Source organism: Lissotriton vulgaris, unplaced genomic scaffold (genome assembly GCF_964263255.1).
Source record: "Lissotriton vulgaris unplaced genomic scaffold, aLisVul1.2 SCAFFOLD_1673, whole genome shotgun sequence".
NCBI classification, from domain to species: domain Eukaryota; kingdom Metazoa; phylum Chordata; class Amphibia; order Caudata; family Salamandridae; genus Lissotriton; species Lissotriton vulgaris.
Genome location: NW_028241535.1, coordinates 1 through 20,548, shown reverse-complemented (window position 1 = coordinate 20,548; position 20,548 = coordinate 1). Strand labels below are relative to the sequence as shown.

Here is a 20,548-nt window from a genome sequence, read left to right as displayed (position 1 = left end):
CATTTGCCGTTCTGACACAGTCTAGGATAAACTTATGCTTATTTTTAATTAGCACATAGTTAGAATTTCTCCAAAAATGAAATATAGGCCCCTAAGGCAGACGAGGTGGCCGAGTGGTTAAGGCGATGGACTGCTAATCCATTGTGCTCTGCACGCGTGGGTTCGAATCCCACCTTCGTCGGAAAGCCATCAGACACTCTTTTGAAGGTGAGCATGTCTCGTAGTACAATTACACTCTCTTTCAAGACACTGCCATAATCCACTAGAAGGGCCCAACTGACTATTCCATTATGGCATTTATGTCAAATAAAGGGAAGTATTTTGTGCTTAATTGAAATTAGATCTTTCATGAAGTGTCCAGAGGATTGCCTATTCCTCACTCCTGGCCTTCCAACCAGTTTGGATAGATAGACTGATAAGAAAGCATTTCTTACTCCTAAAGTTTCAGCCGTCTCAAGTGTCTGAGTGTTTACATGTGTCTGCCCCACAGAGACAGATCACTTCTAATAAGTGAGTTCTCTATCTGTCACTGATTGCGGACATACTCAGTAGAGCTTTCAGTATGGTCATAAATGTGAATACTCTTATGTTCTCAAATCAAAATGGAGTTTTTCCTACTTTCAAGAAAAGTGTCTTAAGCATGCTCTTCGATTTGTGCACGCATGTAGACATTCAAATGCAACTGCATTTCCATACAGAGTCTCAAAATCATAGATATCTTCATACCGCAGTAAAAATACATGTTGTGATTTACAAACTGCAGGCAGACCGGCCTTGTAGCTCAGTGGCAGAGCACTGGTCTTGTAAACCAGGGGTCATGAGTTCAAGCCTCATCAGGGCCTTTTTATATGTGTGTTTCTGTATGTTGTTTTCAAGTCATTCTTGCTAGGAGTCACACCTTGTCTTAAGTTTGCTTATTGACAAGCTTCCCTTTCCATCTTTCATCTTATCAAGAAGACTTCATGAAAACCATTGAACCATAAACTATTGCCTCACCCCTTCCGAACGCCTGACAAACGCCATTCTCACCCCGCCGGGCAAGCCCTGCCGGGCAAAGCCAAATAAGCCATGCATATTTAAAGTTCCTTTGAAAGGCAGAGCGAGGACTAGGACGTCTGTTCCGACTGAGTCTGCATCCACAGAAAGGATGAAATAAGGCTCTAGAAATTTCACCAAGGAGATATGAACTTAATCCCCCTTAAAATACTTTTTCTCCCAGATACCCCGGCTCTTAGTCAAATGAGGTTAATCTTCAAAACCCCACCCCCACTAACCATAAATATTCACCTCTCCTGCTGTCCATTCAATTGATACAAGGTATCTTGTACATGGAGAGAATGTGAGAAAAAGCAGAATTGCTTCATAGATTTGGTGACCTTGGATGGGTGGGCTGGATAAAGAAGTGAACTTGGTTTCCGGAAAGGGAGTATCATGATGGGAATGAGGAAAAGAGAACATGGACCACATTCACAGGTTAGAGAAATAAATGTAATAGGTTGAATGGTTTTGAAAAGCTAGCTTTGAGCAGGAATTGTTTTTTAAAATTGCAAAGACTAAAAAAGTCAATGTGGGATTGGAGGCACAATCTGAGCAGAAAGCACCATAAGCTGCTATGGTGCAACTCTTATGTTGACTAGAAACTTTAATATGATGATGCTCTTCTTTTGATATTTCTTTGAGTTAAATTTTATTGTATGTAGCTGACACAGCACTGTTTGCAGCTCCTCAGTTTATGGTTATCCCGTGACAACAATGTATTCATCATATTTATTATTCTACAAAAGTATTTTTAAATGCACTGATGTGGTGTTTGCATGCTATGCAAGATGGTACATCATTGAATGTTTATAAGGAGCATCGCATAGGATATGTGATATTTGGCACCTGGAGGAGTCGGACACGCAGATCCTGAAAAGAAGTTAAGACTCTCTAGCAAGAGCCGTCTTTATTCTGAGTCTAATCTTTACTTTTAGTGAAATGGTTTATGAAAACCAATCAGCTGCTCCAGGTGAGGCTCGAACTCACAACCTCGGCATGGCTCAGTGCAAGTACTGCTGTATAAGTACCGCGCGCTAACCGATTGCGCCACTGGAGCTCACTGTATTCATTCCTCCCCATTTGAGCCATCTAGTGCTAACCAAGTAGATACTGCACTGCTCCATTATTCACTGTGCAAGATCGGCTCACATGCTAGCATTTTATCATGACTATTAAAAATACAGTCCAAATGGAATAGATTTGATAATTCTGCTATATCGTGTGCTCTGTCTATTGAACACCCCATACATTTGCCGTTCTGACACAGTCTAGGATAAACTTATGCTTATTTTTAATTAGCACATAGTTAGAATTTCTCCAAAAATGAAATATAGGCCCATAAGGCAGACGAGGTGGCCGAGTGGTTAAGGCGATGGACTGCTAATCCATTGTGCTCTGCACGCGTGGGTTTGAATCCCACCTTCGTCGGAAAGCCATCAGACACTCTTTTGAAGGTGAGCATGTCTCGTAGTACAATTACACTCTCTTTCAAGACACTGCCATAATCCACTAGAAGGGCCCAACTGACTATTCCATTATGGCATTTATGTCAAATAAAGGGAAGTATTTTGTGCTTAATTGAAATTAGATCTTTCATGAAGTGTCCAGAGGATTGCCTATTCCTCACTCCTGGCCTTCCAACCAGTTTGGATAGATAGACTGATAAGAAAGCATTTCTTACTCCTAAAGTTTTCCACCGTCTCAAGTGTCTGAGTGTTTACATGTGTCTGCCCCACAGAGACAGATCACTTCTAATAAGTGAGTTCTCTATCTGTCACTGATTGCGGACATACTCAGTAGAGCTTTCAGTATGGTCATAAATGTGAATACTCTTATGTTCTCAAATCAAAATGGAGTTTTTCCTACTTTCAAGAAAAGTGTCTTAAGCATGCTCTTCGATTTGTGCACGCATGTAGACATTCAAATGCAACTGCATTTCCATACAGAGTCTCAAAATCATAGATATCTTCATACCGCAGTAAAAATACATGTTGTGATTTACAAACTGCAGGCAGACCGGCCTTGTAGCTCAGTGGCAGAGCACTGGTCTTGTAAACCAGGGGTCATGAGTTCAAGCCTCATCAGGGCCTTTTTATATGTGTGTTTCTGTATGTTGTTTTCAAGTCATTCTTGCTAGGAGTCACACCTTGTCTTAAGTTTGCTTATTGACAAGCTTCCCTTTCCATCTTTCATCTTATCAAGAAGACTTCATGAAAACCATTGAACCATAAACTATTGCCTCACCCCTTCCGAACGCCTGACAAACGCCATTCTCACCCCGCCGGGCAAGCCCTGCCGGGCAAAGCCAAATAAGCCATGCATATTTAAAGTTCCTTTGAAAGGCAGAGCGAGGACTAGGACGTCTGTTCCGACTGAGTCTGCATCCACAGAAAGGATGAAATAAGGCTCTAGAAATTTCACCAAGGAGATATGAACTTAATCCCCCTTAAAATACTTTTTCTCCCAGATACCCCGGCTCTTAGTCAAATGAGGTTAATCTTCAAAACCCCACCCCCACTAACCAAAAATATTCACCTCTCCTGCTGTCCATTCAATTGATACAAGGTATCTTGTACATGGAGAGAATGTGAGAAAAAGCAGAATTGCTTCATAGATTTGGTGACCTTGGATGGGTGGGCTGGATAAAGAAGTGAACTTGGTTTCCGGAAAGGGAGTATCATGATGGGAATGAGGAAAAGAGAACATGGACCACATTCACAGGTTAGAGAAATAAATGTAATAGGTTGAATGGTTTTGAAAAGCTAGCTTTGAGCAGGAATTGTTTTTTAAAATTGCAAAGACTAAAAAAGTCAATGTGGGATTGGAGGCACAATCTGAGCAGAAAGCACCATAAGCTGCTATGGTGCAACTCTTATGTTGACTAGAAACTTTAATATGATGATGCTCTTCTTTTGATATTTCTTTGAGTTAAATTTTATTGTATGTAGCTGACACAGCACTGTTTGCAGCTCCTCAGTTTATGGTTATCCCGTGACAACAATGTATTCATCATATTTATTATTCTACAAAAGTATTTTTAAATGCACTGATGTGGTGTTTGCATGCTATGCAAGATGGTACATCATTGAATGTTTATAAGGACCATCGCATAGGATATGTGATATTTGGCACCTGGAGGAGTCGGACACGCAGATCCTGAAAAGAAGTTAAGACTCTCTAGCAAGAGCCGTCTTTATTCTGAGTCTAATCTTTACTTTTAGTGAAATGGTTTATGAAAACCAATCAGCTGCTCCAGGTGAAGCTCGAACTCACAACCTCGGCATGGCTCAGTGCAAGTACTGCTGTACAAGTACCGCGTGCTAACCGATTGCGCCACTGGAGCTCACTGTTTTCATTCCTCCCCATTTGAGCCATCTAGTGCTAACCAAGTAGATACTGCACTGCTCCATTATTCACTGTGCAAGATCGACTCACATGCTAGCATGTTATCATGACTATTAAAAATACAGGCCAAATGGAATAGATTTGATAATTCTGCTATATCGTGTGCTCTGTCTATTGAACACCCCATACATTTGCCGTTCTGACACAGTCTAGGATAAACTTATGCTTATTTTTAATTAGCACATAGTTAGAATTTCTCCAAAAATGAAATATAGGCCCCTAAGGCAGACGAGGTGGCCGAGTGGTTAAGGCGATGGACTGCTAATCCATTGTGCTCTGCACGCGTGGGTTCGAATCCCACCTTCGTCGGAAAGCCATCAGACACTCTTTTGAAGGTGAGCATGTCTCGTAGTACAATTACACTCTCTTTCAAGACACTGCCATAATCCACTAGAAGGGCCCAACTGACTATTCCATTATGGCATTTATGTCAAATAAAGGGAAGTATTTTGTGCTTAATTGAAATTAGATCTTTCATGAAGTGTCCAGAGGATTGCCTATTCCTCACTCCTGGCCTTCCAACCAGTTTGGATAGATAGACTGATAAGAAAGCATTTCTTACTCCTAAAGTTTCAGCCGTCTCAAGTGTCTGAGTGTTTACATGTGTCTGCCCCATAGAGACAGATCACTTCTAATAAGTGAGTTCTCTATCTGTCACTGATTGCGGACATACTCAGTAGAGCTTTCAGTATGGTCATAAATGTGAATACTCTTATGTTCTCAAATCAAAATGGAGTTTTTCCTACTTTCAAGAAAAGTGTCTTAAGCATGCTCTTCGATTTGTGCACGCATGTAGACATTCAAATGCAACTGCATTTCCATACAGAGTCTCAAAATCATAGATATCTTCATACCGCAGTAAGAATACATGTTGCGATTTACAAACTGCAGGCAGACCGGCCTTGTAGCTCAGTGGCAGAGCACTGGTCTTGTAAAGCAGGGGTCATGAGTTCAAGCCTCATCAGGGCCTTTTTATATGTGTGTTTCTGTATGTTGTTTTCAAGTCATTCTTGCTAGGAGTCACACCTTGTCTTAAGTTTGCTTATTGACAAGCTTCCCTTTCCATCTTTCATCTTATCAAGAAGACTTCATGAAAACCATTGAACCATAAACTATTGCCTCACCCCTTCCGATCGCCTGACGAACGCCTGCCGGGCAAAGCCAAATAAGCCATGCATATTTAAAGTTCCTTTGAAAGGCAGAGCGAGGACTAGGACGTCTGTTCCGACTGAGTCTGCATCCACAGAAAGGATGAAATAAGGCTCTAGAAATTTCACCAAGGAGATATGAACTTAATCCCCCTTAAAATACTTTTTCTCCCAGATACCCCGGCTCTTAGTCAAATGAGGTTAATCTTCAAAACCCCACCCCCACTAACCATAAATATTCACCTCTCCTGCTGTCCATTCAATTGATACAAGGTATCTTGTACATGGAGAGAATGTGAGAAAAAGCAGAATTGCTTCATAGATTTGGTGACCTTGGATGGGTGGGCTGGATAAAGAAGTGAACTTGGTTTCCGGAAAGGGAGTATCATGATGGGAATGAGGAAAAGAGAACATGGACCACATTCACAGGTTAGAGAAATAAATGTAATAGGTTGAATGGTTTTGAAAAGCTAGCTTTGAGCAGGAATTGTTTTTTAAAATTGCAAAGACTAAAAAAGTCAATGTGGGATTGGAGGCACAATCTGAGCAGAAAGCACCATAAGCTGCTATGGTGCAACTCTTATGTTGACTAGAAACTTTAATATGATGATGCTCTTCTTTTGATATTTCTTTGAGTTAAATTTTATTGTATGTAGCTGACACAGCACTGTTTGCAGCTCCTCAGTTTATGGTTATCCCGTGACAACAATGTATTCATCATATTTATTATTCTACAAAAGTATTTTTAAATGCACTGATGTGGTGTTTGCATGCTATGCAAGATGGTACATCATTGAATGTTTATAAGGAGCATCGCATAGGATATGTGATATTTGGCACCTGGAGGAGTCGGACACGCAGATCCTGAAAAGAAGTTAAGACTCTCTAGCAAGAGCCGTCTTTATTCTGAGTCTAATCTTTACTTTTAGTGAAATGGTTTATGAAAACCAATCAGCTGCTCCAGGTGAGGCTCGAACTCACAACCTCGGCATGGCTCAGTGCAAGTACTGCTGTATAAGTACCGCGCGCTAACCGATTGCACCACTGGAGCTCACTGTTTTCATTCCTCCCCATTTGAGCCATCTAGTGCTAACCAAGTAGATACTGCACTGCTCCATTATTCACTGTGCAAGATCGGCTCACATGCTAGCATTTTATCATGACTATTAAAAATACAGTCCAAATGGAATAGATTTGATAATTCTGCTATATCGTGTGCTCTGTCTATTGAACACCCCATACATTTGCCGTTCTGACACAGTCTAGGATAAACTTATGCTTATTTTTAATTAGCACATAGTTAGAATTTCTCCAAAAATGAAATATAGGCCCCTAAGGCAGACGAGGTGGCCGAGTGGTTAAGGCGATGGACTGCTAATCCATTGTGCTCTGCACGCGTGGGTTCGAATTCCACCTTCGTCGGAAAGCCATCAGACACTCTTTTGAAGGTGAGCATGTCTCGTAGTACAATTACACTCTCTTTCAAGACACTGCCATAATCCACTAGAAGGGCCCAACTGACTATTCCATTATGGCATTTATGTCAAATAAAGGGAAGTATTTTGTGCCTAATTGAAATTAGATCTTTCATGAAGTGTCCAGAGGATTGCCTATTCCTCACTCCTGGCCTTCCAACCAGTTTGGATAGATAGACTGATAAGAAAGCATTTCTTACTCCTAAAGTTTCAGCCGTCTCAAGTGTATGAGTGTTTACATGTGTCTGCCCCACAGAGACAGATCACTTCTAATAAGTGAGTTCTCTATCTGTCACTGATTGCGGACATACTCAGTAGAGCTTTCAGTATGGTCATAAATGTGAATACTCTTATGTTCTCAAATCAAAATGGAGTTTTTCCTACTTTCAAGAAAAGTGTCTTAAGCATGCTCTTCGATTTGTGCACGCATGTAGACATTCAAATGCAACTGCATTTCCATACAGAGTCTCAAAATCATAGATATCTTCATACCGCAGTAAAAATACATGTTGTGATTTACAAACTGCAGGCAGACCGGCCTTGTAGCTCAGTGGCAGAGCACTGGTCTTGTAAACCAGGGGTCATGAGTTCAAGCCTCATCAGGGCCTTTTTATATGTGTGTTTCTGTATGTTGTTTTCAAGTCATTCTTGCTAGGAGTCACACCTTGTCTTAAGTTTGCTTATTGACAAGCTTCCCTTTCCATCTTTCATCTTATCAAGAAGACTTCATGAAAACCATTGAACCATAAACTATTGCCTCACCCCTTCCGAACGCCTGACAAATGCCATTCTCACCCCGCCGGGCAAAGCCAAATAAGCCATGCATATTTAAAGTTCCTTTGAAAGGCAGAGCGAGGACTAGGACGTCTGTTCCGACTGAGTCTGCATCCACAGAAAGGATGAAATAAGGCTCTAGAAATTTCACCAAGGAGATATGAACTTAATCCCCCTTAAAATACTTTTTCTCCCAGATACCCCGGCTCTTAGTCAAATGAGGTTAATCTTCAAAACCCCACCCCCACTAACCATAAATATTCACCTCTCCTGCTGTCCATTCAATTGATACAAGGTATCTTGTACATGGAGGGAATGTGAGAAAAAGCAGAATTGCTTCATAGATTTGGTGACCTTGGATGGGTGGGCTGGATAAAGAAGTGAACTTGGTTTCCGGAAAGGGAGTATCATGATGGGAATGAGGAAAAGAGAACATGGACCACATTCACAGGTTAGAGAAATAAATGTAATAGGTTGAATGGTTTTGAAAAGCTAGCTTTGAGCAGGAATTGTTTTTTAAAATTGCAAAGACTAAAAAAGTCAATGTGGGATTGGAGGCACAATCTGAGCAGAAAGCACCATAAGCTGCTATGGTGCAACTCTTATGTTGACTAGAAACTTTAATATGATGATGCTCTTCTTTTGATATTTCTTTGAGTTAAATTTTATTGTATGTAGCTGACACAGCACTGTTTGCAGCTCCTCAGTTTATGGTTATCCCGTGACAACAATGTATTCATCATATTTATTATTCTACAAAAGTATTTTTAAATGCACTGATGTGGTGTTTGCATGCTATGCAAGATGGTACATCATTGAATGTTTATAAGGAGCATCGCATAGGATATGTGATATTTGGCACCTGGAGGAGTCGGACACGTAGATCCTGAAAAGAAGTTAAGACTCTCTAGCAAGAGCCGTCTTTATTCTGAGTCTAATCTTTACTTTTAGTGAAATGGTTTATGAAAACCAATCAGCTGCTCCAGGTGAAGCTCGAACTCACAACCTCGGCATGGCTCAGTGCAAGTACTGCTGTATAAGTACCGCGTGCTAACCGATTGCGCCACTGGAGCTCACTGTTTTCATTTCTCCCCATTTGAGCCATCTAGTGCTAACCAAGTAGATACTGCACTGCTCCATTATTCACTGTGCAAGATCGGCTCACATGCTAGCATTTTATCATGACTATTAAAAATACAGTCCAAATGGAATAGATTTGATAATTCTGCTATATCGTGTGCTCTGTCTATTGAACACCCCATACATTTGCCGTTCTGACACAGTCTAGGATAAACTTATGCTTATTTTTAATTAGCACATAGTTAGAATTTCTCCAAAAATGAAATATAGGCCCCTAAGGCAGACGAGGTGGCCGAGTGGTTAAGGCGATGGACTGCTAATCCATTGTGCTCTGCACGTGTGGGTTCGAATCCCACCTTCGTCGGAAAGCCATCAGACACTCTTTTGAAGGTGAGCATGTCTCGTAGTACAATTACACTCTCTTTCAAGACACTGCCTTAATCCACTAGAAGGGCCCAACTGACTATTCCATTATGGCATTTATGTCAAATAAAGGGAAGTATTTTGTGCTTAATTGAAATTAGATCTTTCATGAAGTGTCCAGAGGATTGCCTATTCCTCACTCCTGGCCTTCCAACCAGTTTGGATAGATAGACTGATAAGAAAGCATTTCTTACTCCTAAAGTTTCAGCTGTCTCAAGTGTCTGAGTGTTTACATGTGTCTGCCCCATAGAGACAGATCACTTCTAATAAGTGAGTTCTCTATCTGTCACTGATTGCGGACATACTCAGTAGAGCTTTCAGTATGGTCATAAATGTGAATACTCTTATGTTCTCAAATCAAAATGGAGTTTTTCCTACTTTCAAGAAAAGTGTCTTAAGCATGCTATTCGATTTGTGCACGCATGTAGACATTCAAATGCAACTGCATTTCCATACAGAGTCTCAAAATCATAGATATCTACATACCGCAGTAAGAATACATGTTGCGATTTACAAACTGCAGGCAGACCGGCCTTGTAGCTCAGTGGCAGAGCACTGGTCTTGTAAACCAGGGGTCATGAGTTCAAGCCTCATCAGGGCCTTTTTATATGTGTGTTTCTATATGTTGTTTTCAAGTCATTCTTTCTAGGAGTCACACCTTGTCTTAAGTTTGCTTATTGACAAGCTTCCCTTTCCTGCTTTCATCTTATCAAGAAGACTTCATGAAAACCATTGAACCATAAACTATTGCCTCACCCCTTCCGATCGCCTGACGAACGCCTGACAAACGCCATTCTCACCCCGCCGGGCAAGCCCCGCCGGGCAAAGCCAAATAAGCCATGCATATTTAAAGTTCCTTTGAAAGGCAGAGCGAGGACTAGGACGTCTGTTCCGACTGATTCTGCATCCACAGAAAGGATGAAATAAGGCTCTAGAAATTTCACCAAGGAGATATGAACTTCATCCCCCTTAAAATACTTTTTCTCCCAGATACCCCGGCTCTTAGTCAAATGAGGTTAATCTTCAAAACCCCACCCCCACTAACCATAAATAGTCACCTCTCCTGCTGTCCATTCAATTGATACAAGGTATCTTGTACATGGAGAGAATGTGAGAAAAAGCAGAATTGCTTCATAGATTTGGTGACCTTGGATGGGTGGGCTCGATAAAGAAGTGAACTTGGTTTCCGGAAAGGGAGTATCATGATGGGAATGAGGAAAAGAGAACATGGACTACATTCACAGGTTAGAGAAATAAATGTAATAGGTTGAATGGTTTTGAAAAGCTAGCTTTGAGCAGGAATTGTTTTTTAAAATTGCAAAGACTAAAAAAGTCAATGTGGGATTGGAGGCACAATCTGAGCAGAAAGCACCATAAGCTGCTATGGTGCAACTCTTATGTTGACTATAAACTTTAATATGATGATGCTCTTCTTTTGATATTTCTTTGAGTTAAATTTTATTGTATGTAGCTGACACAGCACTGTTTGCAGCTCCTCAGTTTATGGTTATCCCGTGACAACAATGTATTCATCATATTTATTATTCTACAAAAGTATTTTTAAATGCACTGATGTGGTGTTTGCATGCTATGCAAGATGGTACATCATTGAATGTTTATAAGGAGCATCGCATAGGATATGTGATATTTGGCACCCGGAGGAGTCGGACACGCAGATCCTGAAAAGAAGTTAAGACTCTCTAGCAAGAGCCGTCTTTATTCTGAGTCTAATCTTTACTTTTAGTGAAATGGTTTATGAAAACCAATCAGCTGCTCCAGGTGAGGCTCGAACTCACAACCTCGGCATGGCTCAGTGCAAGTACTGCTGTATAAGTACCGCGCGCTAACCGATTGCCCCAGTGGAGCTCACTGTTTTCATTTCTCCCCATTTGAGCCATCTAGTGCTAACCAAGTAGATACTGCACTGCTCCATTATTCACTGTGCAAGATCGACTCGCATGCTAGCATGTTATCATGACTATTAAAAATACATTCCAAATGGAATAGATTTGATAATTCTGCTATATCGTGTGCTCTGTCTATTGAACACCCCATACATTTGCCGTTCTGACACAGTCTAGGATAAACTTATGCTTATTTTTAATTAGCACATAGTTAGAATTTCTCCAAAAATGAAATATAGGCCCCTAAGGCAGACGAGGTGGCCGAGTGGTTAAGGCGATGGACTGCTAATCCATTGTGCTCTGCACGCGTGGGTTCGAATCCCACCTTCGTCGGAAAGCCATCAGACACTCTTTTGAAGGTGAGCATGTCTCGTAGTACAATTAAACTCTCTTTCAAGACACTGGCATAATCCACTAGAAGGGCCCAACTGACTATTCCATTATGGCATTTATGTCAAATAAAGGGAAGTATTTTGTGCTTAATTGAAATTAGATCTTTCATGAAGTGTCCAGAGGATTGCCTATTCCTCACTCCTGGCCTTCCAACCAGTTTGGATAGATAGACTGATAAGAAAGCATTTCTTACTCCTAAAGTTTCAGCCGTCTCAAGTGTATGAGTGTTTACATGTGTCTGCCCCACAGAGACAGATCACTTCTAATAAGTGAGTTCTCTATCTGTCACTGATTGCGGACATACTCAGTAGAGCTTTCAGTATGGTCATAAATGTGAATACTCTTGTGTTCTCAAATCAAAATGGAGTTTTTCCTACTTTCAAGAAAAGTGTCTTAAGCTTGCTCTTCGATTTGTGCACGCATGTAGACATTCAAATGCAACTGCATTTCCATACAGAGTCTCAAAATCATAGATATCTACATACCGCAGTAAGAATACATGTTGCGATTTACAAACTGCAGGCAGACCGGCCTTGTAGCTCAGTGGCAGAGCACTGTGTTGTAACCTCTCCCTTCCCTTCACCCACCCCTCTCCCCTCTCCCTCCTTGGTACAGCCCACTCTGCCCTCGGGAGTGCGTGTTAGAATGTTCAAGTGTGAGAGTCTGCCGCCAAGCTGGGAGCACCTGTTACCTATGACAGAATAAACTTGTACTTGGAAACCCTTAAATGTAGTGGCTCTTTACTACATTTCTTGGCGACGAGGACGAGGAGCTGAGCCAGGGTCAGTTGGGCGCTTTCCCCCCTGGAAAAGTTGATGCTTGTGCGGAATTTTGAATTTAAATGAAGTACTCACCAGTTGATATTGAAGATCACAGGACAACAGACAAACCGGTAACCCAGGCTGTATCATCGAGGTGTTCCCGTGGGGGGACGTGAAATTCTCGACTACAGAAAGAAAAGGAAGTCGGGTGTGAAGCCTCGGTGAAGGTGAGAGGGTGCCGTGTGGAGCAGAGGAATGTTCCTTCCTCAATTGAGGTCTGACATACGTCTGTGGATCTGGTAACCAGTGCTCCCTGGGAGCATTCCGCGGTGGAGGAAGCAGCATAGCGGGAACCAGCGTAAGAAGAGTCGGGACAGCTGGGTGTGAAGTGACGGTGAATGAATGGTCCGGCAGCGGAACACGGATTTCCCACAACAGTGAAAGCTGATGCTGAAGTGGAGCAAGTGAGGAGGCTCGTCTGCTATTGGTGTGGAGCGGGACTGCTGGGGGCAGCGCTGTGCAGGCATAGTTTGCCTGCGATGTCTGAGGGGTCGAAAACGGATTCCGAATGTAGCAGTGCTCTCTGACCAAGCCGTCCCGGTGACTAAAGGGGGCAGGCTTCACCCAGACTGGTTACCGACCGGGAGCCAAGGCTGAGCGGAGAATCTTTTTATTCTCAAGAGAAAAAAAAAAATGTCAGCGGAATAAATCTCCCCTGTAAAAGTTTAGATACGGCATCGTGTGGGGTTTGCCTTTCACGGAGGGAGAGGCAGTACACAATTGGGAGAGAAAGGAACAGTGCTCTTGCGTTAAGGAACCGCAAGGTCGACTACAGGAAGTTCCTGTTCTGCAAGCGAGAAATAGACAGAGGACTCCGCAGCCCAGAGGTGAAGGCGCAAGGAATCAAGACTGGTCAGCACCTGAGGGATTCGTACCAGGCTAAGAGGTGAGCCGTGGAAGCTGTGGGAGCAGAAAGGGTGCAGAGCAAGGAAATAGTCGCATTTCTCTTTCTGTGAAGTAGATTTATCCGAGGCGGAGCGTGCGACACACGAGACAAGGGTGAGTGACAGCAGTGGAAACACTGGGAGGAGTGTACAGCGGAACCCAGTGTGAAGTGATTATTGAAAGGAATTGGTGACAGCGTGTGATAGGTGTGAGGACACACCCGAGGTACAGGGGTGTAGCGAACCCTAATTCCTGTGAGAGAAAGTTAACAGTGGCAGCCGATTGAGTCATTTGTGATATCTGAGGGGATCAGGGAAGGTGTGTAATCCCTGTGGTCCCGGGATAAACGGAACTGAAAATGCGAATTGAAGCAGTGTGAGGAGATTAAAGAGGAACAGAGGGAACAGAGGGTGCAGCGAACCCTAGTTCCCGTGAGTGAAAACCAACTGAGGCAGCACATTGAGCCGTTTGAAATATCTGAGAGGATCAGAGAAGGTGTGTAACACCTGTGGCCCTGTGGCAAATAGAACTGAAAATGCGAATTGAAGCAGTGTGAGGAGATCCAAGAGGAACAGAGAGAACAGAGGGTGTAGCGAACCCTAGTTCCTGTGAGTGAAAACGAACTGAGGCAGCACATTGAGCCGTCCGGAATATCTGAGAGGATCAGAGAAGGTGTGTAACACCTGTGGCCCTGTGGCAAATAGAACTGAAAATGCGAATTGAAGCAGTGTGAGGAGATCCAAGAGGAACAGAGGGAACAGAGGGTGCAGTGAACACTAGTTCCCGTGAGTCAAAACTAACTGAGGCAGCATACTGAGTCATTGGTGATATCTGAGAGGAACAGGGAAGGAGGGTACCCCTGTAGCCCCGCGGCATCCTGCCGTTTGAAATGTCTGGAAGGATCAGGAAAGGATTTTAACCCTGGTTGCCACGCAGAAAACGGAACGGAGGCAGCGAGTTGAAGCCGCGTGAGGAGATTCAGGAGGAACAGAGGGAGGGGCTAACCTCTGGTTCCGAGCTAGAAATCGTTCTGAGGCAACGCGTTGAAACTGCGTGAGGATATCTCGGTGGAGCAGGGAGTGCAGTGAACCGCAGTATAGTGCTCGGTAAAGACGTTGAGGAAGCACGTCGTGGGAGAGCTTTGCATTCTCAGTTGATCTGTGACCAGGGTACTTTGACCATTAGCATACAGGAGTGTTTAGAAGACACCTTTAGTGCATTTAAGGTAAAGCAGAAAATCAGACCGTCTGTTCATTAACCCCATGGCTTGAGGGAACAAACCTCTGGTACTAGGAGCCACCGATTGGCCATCTTGTTGGTGACAAAACACCATAGCACCACTCACTAGAATATCAGGGAGAAAAATAAAAGAGGGAAAACAATATAAATGGGTGATTTTTCTCACTCTGAGTCGTTAAGGAGGTAATGGAGTGAGTGGAAAGAAGATTTGGAGGATTATACATCAGTTTTTGAGGAAGAACAAGCACCTCTCACACCAGAGGAAAAGGTGGAAAAATTATTTTAAGTGTCTGGGAACGGGAGAAATGAAAAAGCACCACGAAAGGGAAAAGGTGGACATGAAAGGTACTGCCCGAAATATTTATGAGAACATGTTGAAGGTGTTGAAGGCACATCATACACAAGCCTAGTGTATTAAAGAAATAAAAGATGAAGTGTACAAGGAAGGAATGGATACCAAAGAGGGAGTTGAGGTGAGCGGATTGAACCCGGTGTGTACCATCTTCATAGAGGAAGTAACGACAGAAAGAAGCTCCGAATCTGGGCCTCTTAATAGTCTGGTAACCCTGAGGGAGTGGAATAACAAATGTGTAAAAAAATGTGGAAACAAATTGAAGGAGGCCAACACATGCCTGAAAACGTACACAGGGGAAGACATTAAAGTGAAAGTATACATAGTCATGGAATTAATGTACAAGAGAAGTAAGACAACTAGTAATAGATATACAGCTGAAGGAGGACCCACCATGCTAGGGTGGATGGATCAAAAGAAATTGAGAATAACTTTTATGGGAGAAAGAGAAGGACTCAAAGATGATCCGGCACTGATCAGTTGCACGGATGCAACTAAGGGTGAAACACGGATCGCTCGCACGTCAATGTCTAAGGGTTTGGAGGTCTTGCAAGATGCGGCAAGCAATAAAGTATGGGGAAAGGATGTAGCAAAGGACAATCCAAGGAAAAAACTAGAAACTTGCCAAGGTTGGGTGGACGAAAGAGAATTACAAAAGAAATGCGAGAGAAAAGGCAGTGGTGAGGAAGGTGCGAAAAACGGAGAGTTCGAGAGTGAGGGAGAGCGCACAACCAGTGCAACTAAGGAGCGAGAAAAAATTAAATGTAAGAGTGAACACTTTAATCACAGGGAGAAGAGGAAAAGTACCCCATCAGCTGAGTTCAGGACTAGAATAAGGGTAGAATATGCGAAATATGTTAGAAAGAAAAGACAAGTAGGCTTAAGTTCGTTTGAGGATAAGAGTGAGAATCGAGCCAAATTCTTTCAAAGGCCTTACAGTGGTAAGAGGGAGTATGAGAGTAGGGAAATGCAGAAAATACTAAAAGGTTCCCCAATGAGAGGCCTGTCAGGGAAGAAGGGCCCTCTTGATAATTTGTGTAGTATGCAGGAGAGTCATGACCCAGGAAGCACCTCTGAGTTCAGCCAGGAGAGTCAAGGAAACGAGCAGGATGACGGACTGGGGACAGCAGAGACTGATGCTAAAGTTTCGGAGTTCTTTGAAATGGAGTTCGTTAATGGTCAGGACTCTGCTTACGGCCAAGGAAAGGAGAGTAGTAGAGGGACCAGACCAGTCACCGGGGATGACAGTGAGAGAGAGACTTATCTTGTCAGAGGGAACAAGCGGGGGGTGTCCGGGCCCCAGATACTGTCCAAGGGAGGAAACAGCGTTGCCGCCAAGATCCTCCTCCTTGAGGGGGATGGAAAGACTGATAGAGGAGTTCTCAACTTCAAGTTGGAAGTACTGTAAACTTGTTCACGCCAAGAGGATCCTAGGAGGAAAGTTAGGTGGCACCCTTTCCTGCCTGGTGCCTACGTCACTAGACCTACCCCGCAGTTACAGAAGTTCAACGGCGAGGAGGTAAAAGAGGACCCCTAAGGATCTGCACAACCGTCAACATCCATTTGTAAAATAAGGATGTTCAGCCTCTGCGAGTAAGGTCAGGACTCTGTGCGGGACCCAGCTGACCAAAGGAACCCATTGCTCAATGCCATCCATTGTCAGTCCTATACTGAGGTTAACGAGATGGCACCATAGTCTGTTGTTTAATGTTTCTTGGTTACAGCTTACATTTTTCCTTCACTGAGGTTAACTGATTGCTTCTCTGTTTGTGATTTAATGTTTCCGTTGATTCAGCTTCTATTTTCCTTTCTCTTTTCTCCCCCTCTTTTCTTCCCTGCCTCCATGCCACCTCTCCTCCTATCTCTCGCCTCCTCGTTCCCCCTCCTTTCGCATACTCTCATTTTTCTTTTCTCCTTAAGGGGGAAGGTGTGTTGTAACCTCTCCCTTCCCTTCACCCACCCCTCTCCCCTCTCCCTCCTTGGTACAGCCCACTCTGCCCTCGGGAGTGCGTGTTAGAATGTTCAAGTGTGAGAGTCTGCCGCCAAGCTGGGAGCACCTGTTACCTATGACAGAATAAACTTGTACTTGGAAACCCTTAAATGTAGTGGCTCTTTACTACGCACTGGTCTTGTAAACCAGGGGTCATGAGTTCAAGCCTCATCAGGGCCTTTTTATATGTGTGTTTCTGTATGTTGTTTTCAAGTCATTCTTTCTAGGAGTCACACCTTGTCTTAAGTTTGCTTATTGACAAGCTTCCCTTTCCTGCTTTCATCTTATCAAGAAGACTTCATGAAAACCATTGAACCATAAACTATTGCTTCACCCCTTCCGATCGCCTGACGAACGCCTGACAAACGCCATTCTCACCCCGCCGGGCAAGCCCCGCCGGGCAAAGCCAAATAAGCCATGCATATTTAAAGTTCCTTTGAAAGGCAGAGCGAGGACTAGGACGTCTGTTCCGACTGAGTCTGCATCCACAGAAAGGATGAAATAAGGCTCTAGAAATTTCACCAAGGAGATATGAACTTCATCCCCCTTAAAATACTTTTTCTCCCAGATACCCCGGCTCTTAGTCAAATGAGGTTAATCTTCAAAACCCCACCCCCACTAACCATAAATATTCACCTCTCCTGCTGTCCATTCAATTGATACAAGGTATCTTGTACATGGAGAGAATGTGAGAAAAAGCAGAATTGCTTCATAGATTTGGTGACCTTGGATGGGTGGGCTCGATAAAGAAGTGAACTTGGTTTCCGGAAAGGGAGTATCATGATGGGAATGAGGAAAAGAGAACATGGACCACATTCACAGGTTAGAGAAATAAATGTAATAGGTTGAATGGTTTTGAAAAGCTAACTTTGAGCAGAAATTGTTTTTTAAATTGCAAAGAACTAAAAAAGTCAATGTGGGATTGGAGGCACAATCTGAGCAGAAAGCACCATAAGCTGCTATGGTGCAACTCTTATGTTGACTAGAAACTTTAATATGATGATGCTCTTCTTTTGATATTTCTTTGAGTTAAATTTTATTGTATGTAGCTGACACAGCACTGTTTGCAGCTCCTCTGTTTATGGTTATCCCGTGACAACAATGTATTCATCATATTTATTATTCTACAAAAGTATTTTTAAATGCACTGATGTGGTGTTTGCATGCTATGCAAGATGGTACATCATTGAATGTTTATAAGGAGCATCGCATAGGATATGTGATATTTGGCACCTGGAGGAGTCGGACACGCAGATCCTGAAAAGAAGTTAAGACTCTCTAGCAAGAGCCGTCTTTATTCTGAGTCTAATCTTTACTTTTAGTGAAATGGTTTATGAAAACCAATCATCTGCTCCAGGTGAGGCTCGAACTCACGACCTCGGCATGGCTCAGTGCAAGTACTGCTGTATAAGTACCGCGCGCTAACCGATTGCACCACTGGAGCTCACTGTTTTCATTTCTCCCCATTTGAGCCATCTAGTGCTAACCAAGTAGATACTGCACTGCTCCATTATTCACTGTGCAAGATCGACTCACATGCTAGCATGTTATCATGACTATTAAAAATACAGTCCAAATGGAATAGATTTGATAATTCTGCTATATCGTGTGCTCTGTCTATTGAACACCCCATACATTTGCCGTTCTGACACAGTCTAGGATAAACTTATGCTTATTTTTAATTAGCACATAGTTAGAATTTCACCAAAAATGAAATATAGGCTCCTAAGGCAGACGAGGTGGCTGAGTGGTTAAGGCGATGAACTGCTAATCCATTGTGCTCTGCACGCGTGGGTTTGAATCCCACCTTCGTCGGAAAGCCATCAGACACTCTTTTGAAGGTGAGCATGTCTCGTAGTACAATTACACTCTCTTTCAAGACACTGCCATAATCCACTAGAAGGGCCCAACTGACTATTCCATTATGGCATTTATGTCAAATAAAGGGAAGTATTTTGTGCTTAATTGAAATTAGATCTATCATGAAGTGTCCAGAGGATTTCCTATTCCTCACTCCTGGCCTTCCAACCAGTTTGGATAGATAGACTGATAAGAAAGCATTTCTTACTCCTAAAGTTTCAGCCGTCTCAAGTGTATGAGTGTTTACATGTGTCTGCCCCACAGAGACATATCACTTCTAATAAGTGAGTTCTCTATCTGTCACTGATTGCGGACATACTCAGTAGAGCTTTCAGTATGGTCATAAATGTGAATACTCTTATGTTCTCAAATCAAAATGGAGTTTTTCCTACTTTCAAGAAAAGTGTCTTAAGCTTGCTCTTCGATTTGTGCACGCATGTAGACATTCAAATGCAACTGCATTTCCATACAGAGTCTCAAAATCATAGATATCTACATACCGCAGTAAGAATACATGTTGCGATTTACAAACTGCAGGCAGACCGGCCTTGTAGCTCAGTGGCAGAGCACTGGTCTTGTAAACCAGGGGTCATGAGTTCAAGCCTCATCAGCGCCTTTTTATATGTGTGTTTCTGTATGTTGTTTTTGAGTCATTCTTTCTAGGAGTCACACCTTGTCTTAAGTTTGCTTATTGACAAGCTTCCCTTTCCTGCTTTCATCTTATCAAGAAGACTTCATGAAAACCATTGAACCATAAACTATTGCCTCACCCCTTCCGATCACCTGACGAACGCCTGACAAACGCCATTCTCACCCCGCCGGGCAAGCCCTGCCGGGCAAAGCCAAATAAGCCATGCATATTTAAAGTTCCTTTGAAAGGCAGAGCGAGGACTAGGACGTCTGTTCCGACTGAGTCTGCATCCACAGAAAGGATGAAATAAGGCTCTAGAAATTTCACCAAGGAGATATGAACTTCATCCCCCTTAAAATACTTTTTCTCCCAGATACCCCGGCTCTTAGTCAAATGAGGTTAATCTTCAAAACCCCACCCCCACTAACCATAAATATTCACCTCTCCTGCTGTCCATTCAATTGATACAAGGTATCTTGTACATGGAGAGAATGTGAGAAAAAGCAGAATTGCTTAATAGATTTGGTGACCTTGGATGGGTGGGCTGGATAAAGAAGTGAACTTTGTTTCCGGAAAGGTAGTATCATGATGGGAATGAGGAAAAGAGAACATGGACCACATTCACAGGTTAGAGAAATAAATGTAATAGGTTGAATGGTTTTGAAAAGCTAGCTTTGAGCAGAAATTGTTTTTTAAATTGCAAAGAACTAAAAAAGTCAATGTGGGATTGGAGGCACAATCTGAGCAGAAAGCACCATAAGCTGCTATGGTGCAACTCTTATGTTGACTAGAAACTTTAATATGATGATGCTCTTCTTTTGATATTTCTTTGAGTTAAATTTTATTGTATGTAGCTGACACAGCACTGTTTGCAGCTCCTCAGTTTATGGTTATCCCGTGACAACAATGTATTCATCATATTTATTATTCTACAAAAGTATTTTTAAATGCACTGATGTGGTGTTTGCATGCTATGCAAGATGGTACATCATTGAATGTTTATAAGGAGCATCGCATAGGATATGTGATATTTGGCACCTGGAGGAGTCAGACACGCAGATCCTGAAAAGAAAATAAGACTCTCTAGCAAGAGCTGTCTTTATTCTGAGTCTAATCTTTACTTTTAGTGA

General features: G+C 42.7%; 18 non-coding genes across 18 annotated transcripts; 13 read left to right on the top strand and 5 right to left on the bottom strand.

The window, feature by feature from the left end:
* The first annotated feature begins 99 nt into the window (after positions 1–99).
* On the top strand, positions 100–181 carry TRNAS-GCU (transfer RNA serine (anticodon GCU)). Its single transcript has one exon. It is a non-coding gene; the product is annotated as a tRNA-Ser (tRNA).
* A 589-nt stretch (positions 182–770) lies between these two features.
* On the top strand, positions 771–842 carry TRNAT-UGU (transfer RNA threonine (anticodon UGU)). Its single transcript has one exon. It is a non-coding gene; the product is annotated as a tRNA-Thr (tRNA).
* Positions 843–2,000: 1,158 nt separating this feature from the next.
* TRNAI-UAU (transfer RNA isoleucine (anticodon UAU)) lies at positions 2,001–2,095 on the bottom strand. Its single transcript has 2 exons — positions 2,058–2,095; positions 2,001–2,036 (listed from the first exon to the last, which is right to left on the bottom strand). It is a non-coding gene; the product is annotated as a tRNA-Ile (tRNA).
* A 289-nt stretch (positions 2,096–2,384) lies between these two features.
* Positions 2,385–2,466, top strand: TRNAS-GCU (transfer RNA serine (anticodon GCU)). The gene has a single exon. It is a non-coding gene; the product is annotated as a tRNA-Ser (tRNA).
* Positions 2,467–3,056: 590 nt separating this feature from the next.
* On the top strand, positions 3,057–3,128 carry TRNAT-UGU (transfer RNA threonine (anticodon UGU)). Its single transcript has one exon. It is a non-coding gene; the product is annotated as a tRNA-Thr (tRNA).
* A 1,158-nt stretch (positions 3,129–4,286) lies between these two features.
* Positions 4,287–4,381, bottom strand: TRNAT-UGU (transfer RNA threonine (anticodon UGU)). The gene is made up of 2 exons: positions 4,344–4,381; positions 4,287–4,322 (listed from the first exon to the last, which is right to left on the bottom strand). It is a non-coding gene; the product is annotated as a tRNA-Thr (tRNA).
* A 289-nt stretch (positions 4,382–4,670) lies between these two features.
* On the top strand, positions 4,671–4,752 carry TRNAS-GCU (transfer RNA serine (anticodon GCU)). The gene has a single exon. It is a non-coding gene; the product is annotated as a tRNA-Ser (tRNA).
* A 589-nt stretch (positions 4,753–5,341) lies between these two features.
* On the top strand, positions 5,342–5,413 carry TRNAT-UGU (transfer RNA threonine (anticodon UGU)). The gene has a single exon. It is a non-coding gene; the product is annotated as a tRNA-Thr (tRNA).
* A 1,134-nt stretch (positions 5,414–6,547) lies between these two features.
* On the bottom strand, positions 6,548–6,642 carry TRNAI-UAU (transfer RNA isoleucine (anticodon UAU)). The gene is made up of 2 exons: positions 6,605–6,642; positions 6,548–6,583 (listed from the first exon to the last, which is right to left on the bottom strand). It is a non-coding gene; the product is annotated as a tRNA-Ile (tRNA).
* A 289-nt stretch (positions 6,643–6,931) lies between these two features.
* Positions 6,932–7,013, top strand: TRNAS-GCU (transfer RNA serine (anticodon GCU)). The gene has a single exon. It is a non-coding gene; the product is annotated as a tRNA-Ser (tRNA).
* Positions 7,014–7,602: 589 nt separating this feature from the next.
* TRNAT-UGU (transfer RNA threonine (anticodon UGU)) lies at positions 7,603–7,674 on the top strand. Its single transcript has one exon. It is a non-coding gene; the product is annotated as a tRNA-Thr (tRNA).
* Positions 7,675–8,818: 1,144 nt separating this feature from the next.
* On the bottom strand, positions 8,819–8,913 carry TRNAI-UAU (transfer RNA isoleucine (anticodon UAU)). The gene is made up of 2 exons: positions 8,876–8,913; positions 8,819–8,854 (listed from the first exon to the last, which is right to left on the bottom strand). It is a non-coding gene; the product is annotated as a tRNA-Ile (tRNA).
* A 289-nt stretch (positions 8,914–9,202) lies between these two features.
* TRNAS-GCU (transfer RNA serine (anticodon GCU)) lies at positions 9,203–9,284 on the top strand. Its single transcript has one exon. It is a non-coding gene; the product is annotated as a tRNA-Ser (tRNA).
* Positions 9,285–9,873: 589 nt separating this feature from the next.
* TRNAT-UGU (transfer RNA threonine (anticodon UGU)) lies at positions 9,874–9,945 on the top strand. Its single transcript has one exon. It is a non-coding gene; the product is annotated as a tRNA-Thr (tRNA).
* A 1,553-nt stretch (positions 9,946–11,498) lies between these two features.
* Positions 11,499–11,580, top strand: TRNAS-GCU (transfer RNA serine (anticodon GCU)). The gene has a single exon. It is a non-coding gene; the product is annotated as a tRNA-Ser (tRNA).
* A 6,696-nt stretch (positions 11,581–18,276) lies between these two features.
* On the bottom strand, positions 18,277–18,371 carry TRNAI-UAU (transfer RNA isoleucine (anticodon UAU)). The gene is made up of 2 exons: positions 18,334–18,371; positions 18,277–18,312 (listed from the first exon to the last, which is right to left on the bottom strand). It is a non-coding gene; the product is annotated as a tRNA-Ile (tRNA).
* Positions 18,372–18,660: 289 nt separating this feature from the next.
* Positions 18,661–18,742, top strand: TRNAS-GCU (transfer RNA serine (anticodon GCU)). Its single transcript has one exon. It is a non-coding gene; the product is annotated as a tRNA-Ser (tRNA).
* A 589-nt stretch (positions 18,743–19,331) lies between these two features.
* TRNAT-UGU (transfer RNA threonine (anticodon UGU)) lies at positions 19,332–19,403 on the top strand. Its single transcript has one exon. It is a non-coding gene; the product is annotated as a tRNA-Thr (tRNA).
* The last annotated feature ends 1,145 nt before the right edge of the window (positions 19,404–20,548 follow it).